At 47.9% G+C, this 16,188-nt stretch overlaps 1 long non-coding RNA gene and 1 pseudogene across 1 annotated transcript; both read left to right on the top strand.

The window, feature by feature from the left end:
* The first annotated feature begins 6,767 nt into the window (after positions 1-6,767).
* Positions 6,768-8,727, top strand: LOC119086323. Its single transcript, XR_005089571.1, has 4 exons — positions 6,768-6,884; positions 7,231-7,449; positions 7,802-7,948; positions 8,566-8,727. It is a non-coding gene; the product is annotated as an uncharacterized LOC119086323 (long non-coding RNA).
* A 400-nt stretch (positions 8,728-9,127) lies between these two features.
* Positions 9,128-13,788, top strand: LOC114694377 (annotated as a pseudogene).
* The last annotated feature ends 2,400 nt before the right edge of the window (positions 13,789-16,188 follow it).

Genomic DNA, 16,188 nt, shown 5'->3' with positions numbered 1-16,188 from the left:
ATGAGGTCAGTGAGCAAACACCAGCTGCCGAGGAAAGGTACCTTCGGCAGCCATGGCCACCTGTGACAGGCTTCTCAGGGACCTCACAGATGTGCTGGTTTATTCATTCCTCCTCACATGACACTAGCAACATACACCTGTACAGTCCATGTCCTTCAGCCATAGATCCCGGGACACTCCTGTCAGAGTCAGGTGAGTCAGTCAGGTGTTCTTCTCAGTGAGGGAGAAGACCCGCCTTGGGATCATGGTGTTAGTGAAGGAGATGGGAGAAGCCACTGCAGGAGCTGGGCTTTGGTGAGGTTGGTTGGAGGAGCATCTGCAGTGTCTGCTGCAGAAAGTGAGGGAGGATCTGTCTACAGGTGTTTCCGTAAACCCTGTCTCTACGGAGAGACAGCCAGAAGGGGGACATCTTGAAAATGTCAGTCTGTCTTGGGGGCCAAAAGAGAATCTCTCAATCTGCTCTAAGACTATGACTACAATGAAGCCTGTGACCAGATAATTAATCAAACTAGAGGTCTGTGTTGCTCAAGATCCAGGGCCTGGGAACCCAGGAAAACAGCCTTACCTGTGCCTGGGATTCTGGCATCACTCACAAGACAGAGCAAGCACGCAGGCACGGGATTCCCTTTTCTTCCTTCTTCATTTCCTACTTAAGCTTTCTATTAACATGTATAAACTAAGAATAGTGATGGGTTTTGTTATTACATTTTCATCCATGTATATGATACCATTGGATCGTATTCACCTCAGTTACCTTCCTGTGCCCCTCTCACTCCCGCTGACCCCTCCCCCTGTAGCGAGTCACCCCCCACTTTCCTGTTTTTTTTATTTTTCTTCTCTTGTGGTCCTATTATAGTGCTAGGAGTCATCTGTGACTCTACACCTAGCAGCATTGCTTTCCGAAGCTGGGTGTGCCTGTTTTGAGGTTCACACATCTAGAATCCCCATGTCCCTAACACTGGTGACTCTATCAGAAATGCTCCATCTGACTGATCCTTGATGACATTCACACTGTAGCATTCCTTTCTTTAACTTATTGTTTTTATCCCAAGGAGAGAGCAGACGTTTCATAGAGGAAGCCATTGAGGCCTTCCTGTACACACTGAACAGAGAGAATCTCCAGGTCTTGATGAGTGAAGATGAAGTCTGGAAGACGTTCACAGAGGAGGCTGAACTTTCCAAGTCACCTCCATGGGCCTCCATCACTGCCCCTACACACCCTGCTGCATGGTTTCCTCTGAGCAGACACACCTTCCTCAGGCAGTCCTGAGTGTCACTTCGTGGTACTCAACAACCAGGGAGGAGTATTTGCGCATTGTATTCCCTGGTTTAGCTGGTGTTGCTGAGCTTTATCATATTGAAATTCCCAAGAAAGGCCTACCTCCAGTGTACTAACCTGAAGTAGCTCCTCAATACGCATCTGCTAGAGCTACTGATGTCTTTGGGAAAGGCTGCTGCTGAGTGCTCAGTCTCACTCAGGTTTCCTGTCATAGACAGAATATAGCCAGGGTCTTAGACAGGAAGTGATAGGAATGCTGTCCCCGGGGTCCCCGTAGATGCTTGCTCCCTTGAACCTTCATGAACCAGGCCTCCACTGTGTAAGTTTTCCTCTGCATTCTCTCTTCCCATCTCCCACCATAACAGGCCCAGGTCTCCTCTACAGTGCTCTAGGGCTTCTGTACCCACAGGCCCAATGCTGTCCACATTGCTCCCACAAGCCAGTTCCACACACTACAGATCACATGATCAGGTCTGTCATAGCAACACTCTACTCCTTGGTAACAGCTCTCTGTATTAGTTACTTTTCTTATCATGGTGACAAAAATAACTGACTAACGAAAAGGTAGTTCATCTGAGCTCACAGCTTGAGGGTGGAATCTTTCTTGGCCGGGATGCCACTTGCTCGGAGCTTGAGCCAGCTGGTCACCTGGATTATGCTGGATTCCTCCTTTATCCCTTTGTATTTCCAGCTCATGGGATGGGGCCACCTATGATGATCTTCCTTCCACACCTACACTTGTCTGGGGATGACCTCTCAGGCCCCCAAAGGAGTGTCTCCTGGGTGATTTCACATCCCGTCAAGTTGACATGAAGATGGCATTGGCAAAGGTTGGCATCAGCAGCTCTAGGGTAGTCCCAAGGGGCCTAGGTTTCAGTCAGGGAAAGAATCTTTTCAAGTCAAAGTTATTGTCCAGATTTCTTCTTGGGTCTTGATCACACACTGCCCTCAAGGCTAAGCTCTTCACCACTAAAGACATCAAAGTGTACAGTGTCCAGATCTTCCGGAAGTAAAAAGTGATATGAAAATCCCTCCCACGTATCTTGTAATTAAGGTTGAACATCCTTCTATAGGAAATGAATATTCTCGGAGTCTGCTTTTGTCTTAATTTTGACTTATTTCTACACACACAACAAGCTCTCTTAAGGAAAGGAGACCATTCTGTACACAATACTTACACAGCACAGATATAATTCTAGATGATACTTTATTGCACCTGAGTGAGCTCTCTAACTGCACATCAGGATCCTAGTATACCCTGGAGCTTCATTCGTGTGTTCATGCTGGCACCAACCAAGCACCTGGCTTCAGCTCCAACTGGCTGCCTGCTTGTTTCCTCCACCATCACAGTAGCTGCTGCTTCCCACCACAACCGAGTTGATGAGAGCAGCAGACTAGACCCAAGATGCCCAGGACTCCTGAGGTAGTGCTGGTGGGTTCGGCCACCACGTTGTAGGAGAAGGTACAGTCATTGAGCACCTGGTCAAGATGTTCAGCCACGTTGGGAATTTCTGGATGTGCTCTTCAAGTTTCTCTTTCAGCCAAGGAAAAGCTTCCCAAACCCTCTTCCTATTCTGCAGTTCTACTGAAGATTTCTGTTGTCAGTCACATTCACATGTGCTGTATCCTTCTTCACAGCATCAGGAACAGCAGCTTCCTCCTCCCTGTGGCAGCAGAGGTCAAGTGCATGAGAAAGAGTTTGTTCAGCTGTAACAATAGCCCCTTAGAACCCATCTTGTTTAAACCACACTAAATATTGTCAAAAATTATTTACCTAGCACCATGATTTTGCCATGAAAATATGGTATAATAGGTATTCCCATAGTCCTTAGTCCACAGAGGACAGTGTGTAGAGTCAAGACACCATGGTGACAGGTACTTGATAAGATGTCTTCACTCAGAGTTGTCACTAGTAAAATATTTGTCCAGAAAGAACTCTGTAGGTGAGCACAGGGGTGTGGGATCAGAGCAAATACTCTGAACTCAGAGAATGTTAGTGAGTTATGAGAGATTCAACTTTCCAGAGAGTCTTCCCTCTCCCTCAGCAGCTGGAAACTCATCTGCAACCCTGAGGTATCCACCCTGCAGGAAGGCCTGTGCTTGCCTGGGAGCTAGTCCATGGGAACATACAAGTTTAGCATATAATGTGTTAAAAAATCTAAATAACAACCACCCTAAAATCTGAAACTGTCTCAGCATTGCTCTGGCACCACAGGATTAGTTTCAAGGCCGCCCTGGTGTCAAAGGCTATAGGTCACATACAGTCTAAACCAACTGTGTGAGATTATCCCCATCTATCTGCATATGCTGTCAACATATCTTAGTGGGTTTCAGGTTATACTTTGGTCTTGTTTGTAAGATATGTCATTATATGTCTGAAAAGAAGTGTAGCAGGAACTTTGAACATTTCTGACCCCCAGGACTCTGGAGAGGAGAGGCATTCACCTTCTGGAGGGGAGGAATACACCAAGGTATCCTTGTAAAGAAGCCCATGATTGATCTGGGATGGTGGACCTGTAGTGATGTACTACCCCCTGCCATCAATGCAAGATGGTCATAAAAATCAAGCCCTGAGTATAAGAGAGGAATTCCATCATGGATCTGTAAGACAACAGTCCTAAGCAGACTCTGAACCTACTTCAGGATGAATACTTTTTTACAATGTTAGGATTCCAGGTGTGCAGCCATCATGTGATTTGTCATACAATAAAATACAGGAGCATATGGTATCCTGAGGATGACCTGGCATGTCAGGGTCCTAGAGACAGAGATCACTAGGCACAGACTCCATAGGTGACAACAGTGTCCCATTGGAACACAGCAAGGCCACGTGCAAAGAATCAAGGGGCCTGGAGATCACCTGTCATAATGGTTAGGCCAGAAATCCCTCCTATTTGAACAGGGAAATTAGAGAATTGTATTCTTCTGGCATGTGGACAAGGGGCACATGCACACCATGAAGTTATACAAATTATCCTTAAACTACACAGACTGTGGAAGCTGTCTCTAGCAACGGGTCTCTGCTGATATTCATAACTCCCTCTGCAGAACAGACAAGAGCCTCAAATGTCACCTGAAAACTCCTCTGCAGAGATGGGTGTAGAGGGCACCCATGCACAGCTCTGCAGCCCATGAAGCCTGAAGTCAGAGCAGGCAGGGAAGCAATGTCCCTTCTGCAGCCTGAGTATTTCTCCTAGGGCCTGGACTGCCTTCCTCTCTGTGCCTTGAAAACTTTCCATCAGGCCTCTCCTCCCAGCCCTTCTACACCAGCACTCGATTCCTCCATCTCTGGACTACTTCGCTCTCTCCTGAACCCGCTCCATCACCAGAAATTACAGAGAGAAGCTCATAAATGTGCCCATGAATGAGGGAAGACCACAGTTTATCCCCTTTCCACAAATCAATGAAAAGCAAGGTCCCTCGTTTGGTGAGCAGGCATTCTGTTGCCATCCCAGTCAGAGGTGTGTCCCCTTGACCTGCAAATTGAAGCCCAGCTCCAGCCTCATCTGTGACCTTCATTCTTGGTTCTATTTCTATCTCACCCAGGCCAGGGCTGCTCTTGGCAGTATCAGCTTCTTCCATGGGTCAACAGGCAGGGTGGTGCAATGCAGGCATCATGCCCGATGGGTTGTTTTATCATGAGCATGAAAGGCCACAAACCAGCACCTTCCGTTTCCGTCTTGGGCAGCGAGTGTATCAGCCCTAGGGCTTGTGTCTGGTTGTGTCTCAGATGTTCAGGTGATGACTGGATTCGAGGGCGCTGGAGGAGGAAGGTTATAGACCCTTTTTAAGGATGAGCTCAGCAAAGTTAGACAGAGACAGTGGCAGGAGTCCCAGGCTCAGCATCAGTATACCTGGACTTGTCATCAGAATGGGGTCTGTCTGTCTGCTCTTCCCTCCTACTCTGTCCCGAGGACTAGAGAGGATGTGGAATCCCTCAGATGGGACCACCACACTGCCTGAATGACCAAATCACCATTGAGTTGACACCACAGAGCTTTGAAGCTGCGGTTGTGGCACAGGTCACAGTTCACACTCAGTCTAAAATGATTGTGTGACAGCATCCCACCCATGTGTACATGGTGTCAACACACCTTGGTGGCTTCCAAGGCTACACTTGGGTTTCATTTGCAATTCAGGGCATTATGCATCTGCAAAGAAGGGAATGTGGTGGGAGCTTTGATCATTTCTGGCCCCAGAGTCCCCAGGAGAGGAAAGACATTGACCTTCTGAAAGCGAGGAAGTCACTGAGGTTTCCTTGTGAAGATGGTCATGAGACAATGTCACTAGAATGGATCTGTTGTCAGTGTCCCTGTTAGTGATGTTCTGTCGCCTGCCCTCAGTGCCAGGTAGCTGTAAGTCCCCAGCTCTCTGTGTGTATGCAGACTGGGTTCATCTCTGTCTCCTAGGGCAACAGACCTGAACAGACTGTTGGAGGTTGCTGCAGAGTGAATATTTTCTGTTGGTGTGGGCTCTCTGGTGTGCATCAGTCATGTGATCTGCCATCCTGAAGACAACAGGAAGCTTCAAGCCTGGAGCCCTCCCAGGACCTGCCTGTGGATCCCTTCCTTGGCCGTATTAACCTGACTTTAGTCAGTGGTGAACTGTAACTGTGTGGATGTCTAGTTCAGGGTCCTGCAGACAGATGTCACCAGGCAAACAGACACCATACTTGGTGACAGTGTCACATTGGAACACAGCCAGGCCACATGCAAAGATGCAAGGGGCCTGGAGACTACCTGTCATACTATAGCTAGGAAATGCCCTCAGTTTACAAGAGGCAACTAGGAAAGTGTTTTCCTCTGGGATGGGCACATGGGGCCCCTCAGCTGTTGGATTTATGCAAATCTCCCTTCAATCACAGAATTTGGAAGCTGTCTATAGCCACATGCGCTTCCTGATGTTGAGGGAGCTCTGTGTAGAACTGAAGAGAGCCCCAAATATCAACCTGGAGCCCCTCAGAGCAGACAGTGTGTGGAGAGCACCCGGGTTCAGCTCTGCAGCCCATGAAGCCTGAGGTCAGAGCAGGCAGGAAAGCAATGTCCCTTCTCCCTCTTAAGTGTCCTCTGCTAGGCCCTTGACTACCTTCCTCGAGGCGCCTACCTCCCTGGCCAGCCTCTTCCCCAGCCCTGCTACAGCAGCCCTCTATTCCTCCATCCCTAGACTGCTTTTCCACCCTCCTGAACCTCTCCCATCTACAGAAAGTACAGACAGATTCATATGAAATGTGCCCATGAATGTGGAGGTCCAAGTTTATTCTCTCTCCTCAAATCCTTCTGAGAACAAGACTTCTGTTGCCATCCCAGACCGATATTTTTCCTTTTTTCTTGAAAACTGAGCCGAAGCCTCATTGGTGACCTTCACTTGGATCTCCCCCGGCCAGAGCTTCTCGTCAGGAGGGTGGTGTCCGTCAGGCACCATGCAGGGTGTGTTGTTTTATCACGAGGGGCCACAGACCAGACATTTTCCTTTCACTTTCAGACCCTGGGTATGTAGGACCTAGATCATGAATCTATTTGTGTCTCAGATGTGTAGCTGGTGACTGCATTCACATAACTAAGGATAGCTGGGACCCCTCCACACTTGGCTACGGGAAGATTCCCAGGTGAGCTCGGGATCTTCTCCCCTGACATGTCTCATCCCATTTCTCCTCTGTGTAGATTGTATATTGCTTTCCTTCATGGCTATGTTCCTAGCTGGTGACATTCTCCATGGACACTAACAGACCATGAGGGCTCTGACTTGCCCAGGATGAGGGGAGAAGGTAGACCAGATGACTGACATCAGGGAGTAGCAGTTCAGGGCCCGCTGGAGGAGAAGCACTCTGGCTGTCATTCCATTGGTCCTTTACTTCCTTTTCGGTGGAACCCTGCGCCTCTGTCTCCTCCCACCTGACTTCCCTGAAGCTGTCCCCATTGATCTTACAGTTGTTGCTTTTCTCCTCTCTCCAGCCTGCACATGTGAAGAGTTGTAAGGAAAACCTGCCAAAATCCTGTGGCTGGTGCTGAGGACACGCTCACCCGCATGGCTCTGTCAGATAGTTGATTTCCTCTTTTCTGACCGTCTCTGGATCACAAAGGTCCCAATACAGGAGGAAATGCTGCCCCTTTACTTGTCCAAATCAGGCTCCTTTGGTCTTACTGGTCCACCTGTGTGTGGTGATTGTGTGTGTAAGTGTGCTGTTCTTACTAAACGATACTCTGGAGGCTCATGAATTGAATACTTGGTCTCCAGTTGGTGCTGCCATTTGGGGAGGTTATGGAACTCACAGGACATGAAGCCTTACTAGACAGGATCCATCCCTGTGTGTGGGCTTTTAGAGTTTATAGTTCAGATGAGTGCAGTATGCATGCTTTAATCGCGGTATGTGGGAGGCTGAGGTATGTGGGTCCTTGTGAGTTTGAGGCAAGAATGTTCTACACAGTGAGTGCAACACAGTGCGATCCTGCCTCAAAAACAAAATAAACCTAATAAAATAGAGTTCATAGCCTTGCTTCTTCCAGTACATTCTATGCTTCTTAGGTGCAGGTGAGATGTGATCTCTCACCCTCCAGCACCTGCCTCTGGCCCTTAACCAAAACTATGGACATCTATCCTGTGGAGCTAGAAGCCAAAATGAATCTTCTTTGATGTATTTCTGTCATGGTGTTTTATCTTAGCAACAAAAATGTAAGTAATATAAAAGTTGGTACCATAGGGTGAGCTTTTGCTGTGAAGAAATTGACTCCTCTCTCTCTCTCTCTCTCTCTCTCTCTCTCTCTCTCTCTCTCTCTCTCACTCTGTCTCTCTCCCCTTTCTTTCTATTCATTATATATATATATATGTATATATATATATATATGCATACACCTATATGTATGTGGAATATATATAGAAAATATTTGCTGCACATGTAGAGAAAAAAGAGTGGGGAGGGAAAGAGATAGGAATATACATACATGCAAGGAATGAGGGAGACTTAGAACTGTGGACTAGACGTGCAGTGGAATACTGTAAGCAGAGCCCAATGGGTCAGTGTCTCAGGTTCCTGCAGGGCTGAGAGCAATGCAGAAGGGAGAGGCTGGCTCATGAGGCTTCAGAAGGATGCAAGGACTTTATTGGCAACTGAGCTAGAGCTCACTCCTGTGATATTTGGGTGGGGAACCCAAGTGTTTTCTGTCCATATTCTGAGAACTTACATAAAACTAAATTAAAAATCAATGGACTAATTTCCTTGGTGGAAGAAAGGTCAATACAGCATAACATTGAGTCTGTGGAATGGTGGTTAATGGTGACTCTTCCTGCAGGTCTACAATGAAAAGAGCAAGTGGAACAGTAAGAAATGACAAATGCTTGGCATTTTGCATTTGGAGGAAAAAGGACACTAGGAATCTCAGTGTCACAGGATGACTGTGAGGGGGTGGGGCTTGAAGGGGAGGCTCCTGCGCTGTAGTGGAACAGTGGGAAGGTGCAGTAGTAAAAGGACCCCAGCCCGCTAAGCTCCAGCTTGTGGAGAAAGAATGCCAAGACTTTCTTGCTCCTGGAGAGCCATTGCTTCAATGCGCAAAGCTGCTGTTGGTGTGGCTGGCAGTGACAAGGGTCCATCCCAAGCTGGCAGCCAAACCTGGCAGTCCTGTCTGTGGGCACTGGCTGTGGAGTCATGAAATATGCAAGAGTCGAGTGGTCGCTGGTGATTTCTCCATGGTGTCAGAGAGCCTGAGTCCTTCCCGTGTTCAAGATACAGATTGGAATTCTGTCCTTTAAAACAAACTCTACTATTCACACAATGATCTGGTGGAGAACCCACTAGTGGCCTGAAAGTCACATTTGAAGGAACTGTCACCACCGTGTTTGACATGTCAGAGGCTCATGGTGTATAACAAGGGACTTCAGCAAAAGGCCTGTGATTTCCCTCGGTAATGGAAGCCCACGTCCATGATGAACATATGGCAATTTGGTCCCGATAAGTATCTCTTCCTGGTGTGCAGATGAGCAGGGTCACTACATCTGCACATGGTGTCTTCTCTGTATATGTGGAGAACAATCAGAGTAAGAAATAAGTGGTGGGGTCATGGACACAGAGAGACAAGTGTACATGTATGACAGTTAATGAAATGATGGATGGATGACAGAGAGTGGACCTCTGGTATTCATTGTCATAAAGGGCCCCTGTCCCATTGAGTAGCACACCATACTTATGGAATCATTTGTCTTCATTACTGTATTTCCTTAAAGGTTCTATCTCCAAATACAGTTGCTGAACCTAAAGTGATTTTACATATGAATCTGGGGGACATAATTGACAGTCCAACCTGGGTGACTTCAATTAGGACGCACGGACAAATGCTCAGAAACATGGCATCTTGTCACCTCCTTGTACTTACCATTTAATCTGTTGTACACTGTCTTGTAGCCTCATTCTCTCTTTTGGCAAATAGTAGCAGGACACATTGTTGAAGTCGCTGATTTTCTCACGAACACTCTCTACAGAGATGATCTCAACCACCTGATAACTGAAGATAGAGCCTGGGAGGCATTTGTAGAGGCAGCAGAATTGTCAATGTTACCTGCATGGTGCGCCCAGCACTGCCTGTGCCCAGCACTGCCCGCCAGACCATAAGGATGAAGGTTTTTCTGGGCAGGCATACTCACTTTAGGCAGTCCCGGAGGGTAGGGCAGTTATGGGCACTCCTACTCAACCATCCAAGAGGAGTGTTTCCACCATGCTATTCCTTGGTGGAAATCACCTCAGGTTGATTGAAGATGTTGTTCAAGATGCTAGAACCATTTCTGTCATCTGATAGTTATGTGACCTTGGCCTCTTAGCATTTCCTGAGTTTCACCACCATGAAACTGTAGCGAGAGAAAATCAGATCATGTGTGTAGAGTTCTCAGCATATGGCCAGTACACAGTGGGTATTGCTGAAAGGTATCACTGAGACATAGTTTTGAACTGAGAAGAGACCAGGGTCAAGGGTCTCCTATATGACTGAGGAATCAAGAACTTATTTTGAGACAGGTCAGAAAAGTGTGGACATGGTCAGCATGTCCCCAGGTTCTGTCTCAGTCACTTTCCTCCCATCTGAGGAGCTGGAACAACAGCAGGGTCCTTGTGTGAGTGGAGGAGGCAGAGAGCCCACGGTGCCGCTGCAGAGCTGGGGTGACCCCGACTGTCCTCACTGAGATCTGGAGCGCCAGTGTGCTCAGTAGGAATGGAAATTCAGTCTGAAAGGACGTGGTGATGACAGCCTGGGTAAGCAACAGGTCAGGGATGGAAAACCAAGTGCCAGCATCCTTCCCAAAGCCCAGAGACCAGGGCCCGGGTCACAGCCAGGGCTCAGGAGAGACTGTGAATGACCCTGTTGTGGTAGCGCCCTCGCTACCGCCACCCATTCACCATGTCCAAGCAAGGGGCTGTGGATTATAAAATAAGAGACAAGAGACAGCGAGTCATTCACCACAGCAGAATGCCTAATGCCGAATGCCATTTATTGAAAGTGGGGGAAAACCTTAAATACAGGCTTACAGCACAATGGAGGATCCCCAGAGGGCAGAAGTTCCCTACCCAATGTTCTACATTCTTGCATCTAAGCTGTTTACACCAAATGCAGGATACACAAGCAAAGAACCTCCAGTGAGCATTCAGGAAGAAGGAAACCAACCGGCAGGGAATCAGCATAGGGAGGACATCTGGTCAAGGTCGGCAAGCAAGGTGGCAGCCACTCACAGTGGGGGGCCAGGGTCCACATGACCCTAGAGAAGACTTGTAGGTAGAAGGCTAGGAAAGTAGGGCTGGAAGGAGAGAGGAATTGATGGCACAGAGAAGAGGCCCAGCAGAGGACATGCAAGAGGGAGAAGGGACATTTATCTCCTCTGCTCTGACCTCATGAGTCATGGTTGTGCAGCGATGTGCTAGGGTACGCCCTCCACCAGCTGTGTGTGCTCAGGAGTTCTCAGGTGTTATTTGGGGCTCTCTTCTGTTGTACACAGAGCTCCCTGAATATCAGGAAGGATGTGTGGCTAGAGATAAGAGCCCAAAGTCAGTGTGATTGGAGGATGGTTTGCAGAACTCAAGAGTCTGAGGGGGTCCCAGGTCACCATCTCAGAGGAAAATACAACCCTTATTGTCTTGTCCAACTTCAGGGGATGTCCAGCCTATTTATCACTATTAGTGGTCTCCAGGTCCCTTGCATCTTTGCACGTGGCCTTGTTGTGTTCAAATGTGACACTGTCACCAGCTGTGGAGTCTGTTAGTCTGGTGACCACTGTCTGCAGGACCCTGAACTAGAACTGCCAGGGGGTGGGTCAGGACTGAGTCAGGGTTGGGGTCAGCATGCAGCCAGGGTTAGTGGCAGCTGTCCTGGCTCAGTCACCTCAGGCAGGTACTGACCTTGTGAGCTCCAGCCAGGGAGGGAAAGGAATTTGGGAATCTGCAGAGAGCAGACAGCAGGCAAAACAATCTGGAGGGTTGCTTGTGGCTCTGAGGGGTTTGTTTTTTGGTTTCATTTTTAATTCTCAGAGATAGCTACATGAAAAGTCTGAGGAAAGAGTTCCAGTAAGCCCTTCTTTTTATATTTGACCCCTGCTGTTTATGAAGGACTACTCCAAACCAACCAGGATTGAAATTTTCAAGAACCACCCTTAGAACTCACATATAAGATTGCTATCACATAGTTATATTTGACCATGGAGCACAGACTGTTAAAATGAGCCAATGAAAGCATCTACCAGACAGAAATAAAAGAGGTTCAAGCTTGAAGTTTCTTGTCCTCGGGACACAGGGTTGTTCTGCATTGAGTGTGTGAAAAATCACATGACTATTGCATACCAGAAAATCACATGACTACTGCACACCAGGAAATCACATGACTATTGTGCACCAGGGAATCACATGACTACTACACACCAGGAAATCACATGACTACTGTACACCAGGAAATCACATGACTACTGCACACCAGGAAGCCCACCCTAGGAAAGAATATCCATCCTGAAGCAGGATCAAGCAGCCAGGAAGACACTGCTCAAGACTGTTGCCCTAGGGGACAGAGATAGAGCCACTCTGCATGCACAGAGAGCTGGAAACTTAAGGCCATCCATCAAGGAAGACAGAGACAGCACATCCCTTACAGGGACACCAACAACACATCAATTCCAGCGACACTGTCCTCATGGGAATCTTCCTAAAGTCAGTGCTTGGCCTCCAGTTTCCTCTGAAGGTCAGGAACAGCACCGAAGTTCCTACCACATCTGTAAGGTTGAACATTTTTATAGGAAATTCTTGGGAACAGATGCATCTCAGATCCTGCATTTCCCCACTTTGAAATATTTGCAGATATTTAATGGAGTATCTTACAGATGGGACCCAAATCTACCCTAATGAGGACACTATGTGCAGTAGATGGAGCTGGTTTATGCAAAGCTTTTAAAGTAAATGTGCTGTCGCTGTGTATTGTCCCATGAGGACAGATGTGGAACTTTTGACTGCTCAGGTTTGGGAGCATTTCAGATTGAAGAATCCATTCTTGGCATGCTCAGTCTGTGTATTCCATTGCAGAGCTCCCCTGGCAAGCACAGGCATTCCTGCAGGCTGGGTACTGCATGGGCTGCAGACGACTTTCTGGTAGCTGAGGGCAGAGAGGAGACTCTTGGGAAAGGGGAATCCCTCACGACACACACAATTCTCTGAGTTAAACAGTATTTGCTCTAAGTCCCCATCCCCCGTTCATCTGCAGGGCTCCCACAGATAGTGTTGACATTGACCTTTAGTGAAGTCATGTTATCAAGTGCCTCTAATTTTATCAAATGTCTTGACTTGTCTTTACATACTGATCCCTATGGGCTAAGGACCTTGGGCATCTATGAAGTACCAAAACTCATGGTAGAATGCAAAATTATGGATCTCTTCAAAATTGCTCCATGTTGGGTTTGTAGCATGGAAGTGAAGTTTGAACAATATTTTAGCTTTAAATAACTGTTTTCTTCATGAACTTGACCTCCTCTTCTGTCACAGTGAGGAGGAAGCTTGCACTGCATGATGTTCTGGAGAAGCATTTAGCACAGGAGCCCACAGATAAAAAGGACAGGCTTGAAAGGGAGCTGAAAAAAAAAGATTTTTGGAACAATTTCCTGAGTTGAAAAGGAAGCTTGAAGGACATATCAGGAAGCTCTGAGACCTGGCTGACCATCTTGACCAGGTGCACAGGGGCTGCACCATCTCCAGTGTGGTGTCCAGTTCTGTTGGCATTTCCTCTGGAGTCCTTGGATTAGCTCTGATGCCCAACACAGGAGGGACCAGTCTGCTGCTCTGAGGAACTTCGTCGGGGCTAGGAGCAGCAGCAGGTGTAACTGGTCTCACCACCACCATTGTGGAAGAATCAATCAGAGTGTCAGATGAAGCTGAAGTCAAGTGCCTGGTTGGAGCCTGCATGGACATAGTGAACGATATTATGAATATCCTACGGAAGATTGGAGTCAAACTTTTTAGTAATTATTTGAATCCTGGACAACCCTCAGGGATCAGATCCTAGCCATCAGGGCAGCCAGAACCAGCTCTTGTTCTAGAGCAGAGATGTCCCACAGCCTTCCAGCTGCAGGTCTCTGCTGGTGCAGAAGAGTTTGGCCTGTCAATAAAAGATGTCATGAAAGTGAGACATGAGGTAGTGGACTCTGCCATAGAGAATGCTGGGAAATTCTGAGAAGAAGCAATGCAGGATGGTTCTAAGTAAAGTCAGATTCCAAGTGCCATGTTCACCAACATCAGCAGACCACTGAAAGTGTCAACCTCTCCAGAGCCCAGGACTGTGCTGAGGAGTGATGTGGGGTATTCCTGCATGCATCACAGCCTGCAGCAAGACATCTACAAGAGGCCAAAAAGAAAACTTGGTTCAGAATGACTTAGTTAGCCAGGCTGGATCAAACTTCTGGAGTCCAGTCTCAGGCTGTTTGCTGTGAGCATATTTAAAAACAGTACAATATGAGAAAAAAAAAAGTTTCCTGGTGCAATACAATCCCTGGTGCACAAGGAGCCATATTAAATTGGAACTTATTTCAAAGTACATATCATTTCTTCCAAAAAGATGGGTTCCAGAGATAGGCTACCTGTATTAGCCAAAGGGCCTAGAGAAGGTCTTGGGATGGTCTTGGTCATACAAATAGAGTAGAAGTCATTTGGGTCATTAGCTACCTCTGGTTCTGGTTGTTGGAGACTGGGGCACTCCCTGGATATACAGATAATGTAAAGATCATCTAGACCATTAAATACCTCTATATGACCTGGCCTTCAGATAACCCAGTTATTAATAATCTCCAATTCCCAAACTTCTGGGTGGAAAAACAACTTTTCCATCTTTTTCTTTGAAAAGAACATACTGCTTGCTTGACATTTCTGGTTTCACTCGAGATGGGTGCATGAGGGCCACTGTGCTTCCAACAGGATGAGGAGAAGCAGGTCTGCTTGGGGAGAGATGGGGCTGGTCAGATCCCAGGAGCTGTGGAGAGTGATCTCTGGAAGGTCCCTGAGCCTGAAGTGGCAGATTTTCTTAAAGACTATGGAGAACCCCCAAACAATATGGGGTGTGCAGAGAAGTATCTAGAAAGTCAGCCTGAGTTTGATCTTGTGAGCAGGAGGACAAGGACAAGGGTGAGGGTCGGGCTCAGGACCTGAGTCTGGGGTCTCACATGGATCTGAGCTGCCCAGAGGAGGAGGCTTTCCCTCTCCCTTTGAGTCCTGACCTTTGTCAGGGTGTCACAGACACAGCCAGTGGTGGCACCCACACTCCTGAGGCCTGCATCCTGCTCATATTCAGCCAGAAGACTCCTCCATAAGTTGGGTAATGTGTACAGGTTCCCCACTTGCTCATCATCAGCACAGCTCTAGAGCGGGTATGGACCCATTTTATGTCCACACTCAGTGACAGTAGAACTGAACTCAAGGCAGGGTTGGGTCTGGATGCTTTTGTGAAGCCCAAGAGAGGGTGGGGAAGTCCTCAGTGGGATCAGGGAGGTGCCAGGGCTCAGCTTGGATGACAGAACACTTGGGACATGACAGAAGAAATTGGGGAAACGAAAAGATGGGGGAGTGCAAAGTCCTAAGCCTGGCCATCCCTGGTGTCTTACCAGTAAATCCAGCCCTGGGGTGCTGCTACTGAAGCAGGATGGGGACAAAGACCACCTTCTGAGATACAAGGAGCCCTTTTGAGGGGTGCAAGAATCTCACACAACCTGTCTGTGAGGAACTATTCTATGTCAGGCTTTGTGGGGAAACTGAGGCTGCAGGAGACAGTGGCTTGTCTGGGATTCTGGAGAGGAGGCTGAGCAGTGGGGGGCAGATTGTATCCTCTGGGCCTCATCTGTTCTCTGCTCAGCCTGTGGGGGATGGGGACAGTGGCAGGCTCTGTCTTGTGCATCTGGGTGAAGAATATGATGGAGAGGATATACACCCACCTTCTGGGATCAGACCTAGTTGGCTGCAGAAAGACACAAGTCTCCACCTCTGTCCCACAGGTCTCCATGGTTACTCACTACCTGGCTAACTGCCCTTGTTCTGTCTCAGGGCAGCAGGGAAATTCCTGGTGCTTGTAGACTCTGGTTTGTCTGTCCGCTTCCTTACAGTTGACAGTCAGTTCTTTCCCAACCTTTTAGACAAAGCAAGTTGTTCTGACCCCACAGTGTCTCCATGGACACTCTCTGCTGTCTTCCTGCAGTAGATGTGGGGTGCCTGTGGGAACCTCACTGGGCCCTAAAGAAAGAGGCTGCATACCTGTTCCTAGTTACCAGCTCTGGGATGCTACAGGGATCATGCCAAATCCACTGGTCCTGGGAGACGGATGGGTGCAATTGCAATGTGGAGAAGTGCCCTGGGAAATAGGACACCCAAGGCAGGGAGAGACTGGGCAAGCCTGCATGGAGGAGTTGGGTATCTTGTTCAT

Source organism: Peromyscus leucopus, chromosome 20, assembly GCF_004664715.2.
Source record: "Peromyscus leucopus breed LL Stock chromosome 20, UCI_PerLeu_2.1, whole genome shotgun sequence".
In the NCBI taxonomy this organism is placed as follows: Eukaryota; Metazoa; Chordata; class Mammalia; order Rodentia; family Cricetidae; genus Peromyscus; species Peromyscus leucopus.
Note: the sequence above shows the minus strand (reverse complement) of the source record. Positions and strands in the feature narration are given on the sequence as shown.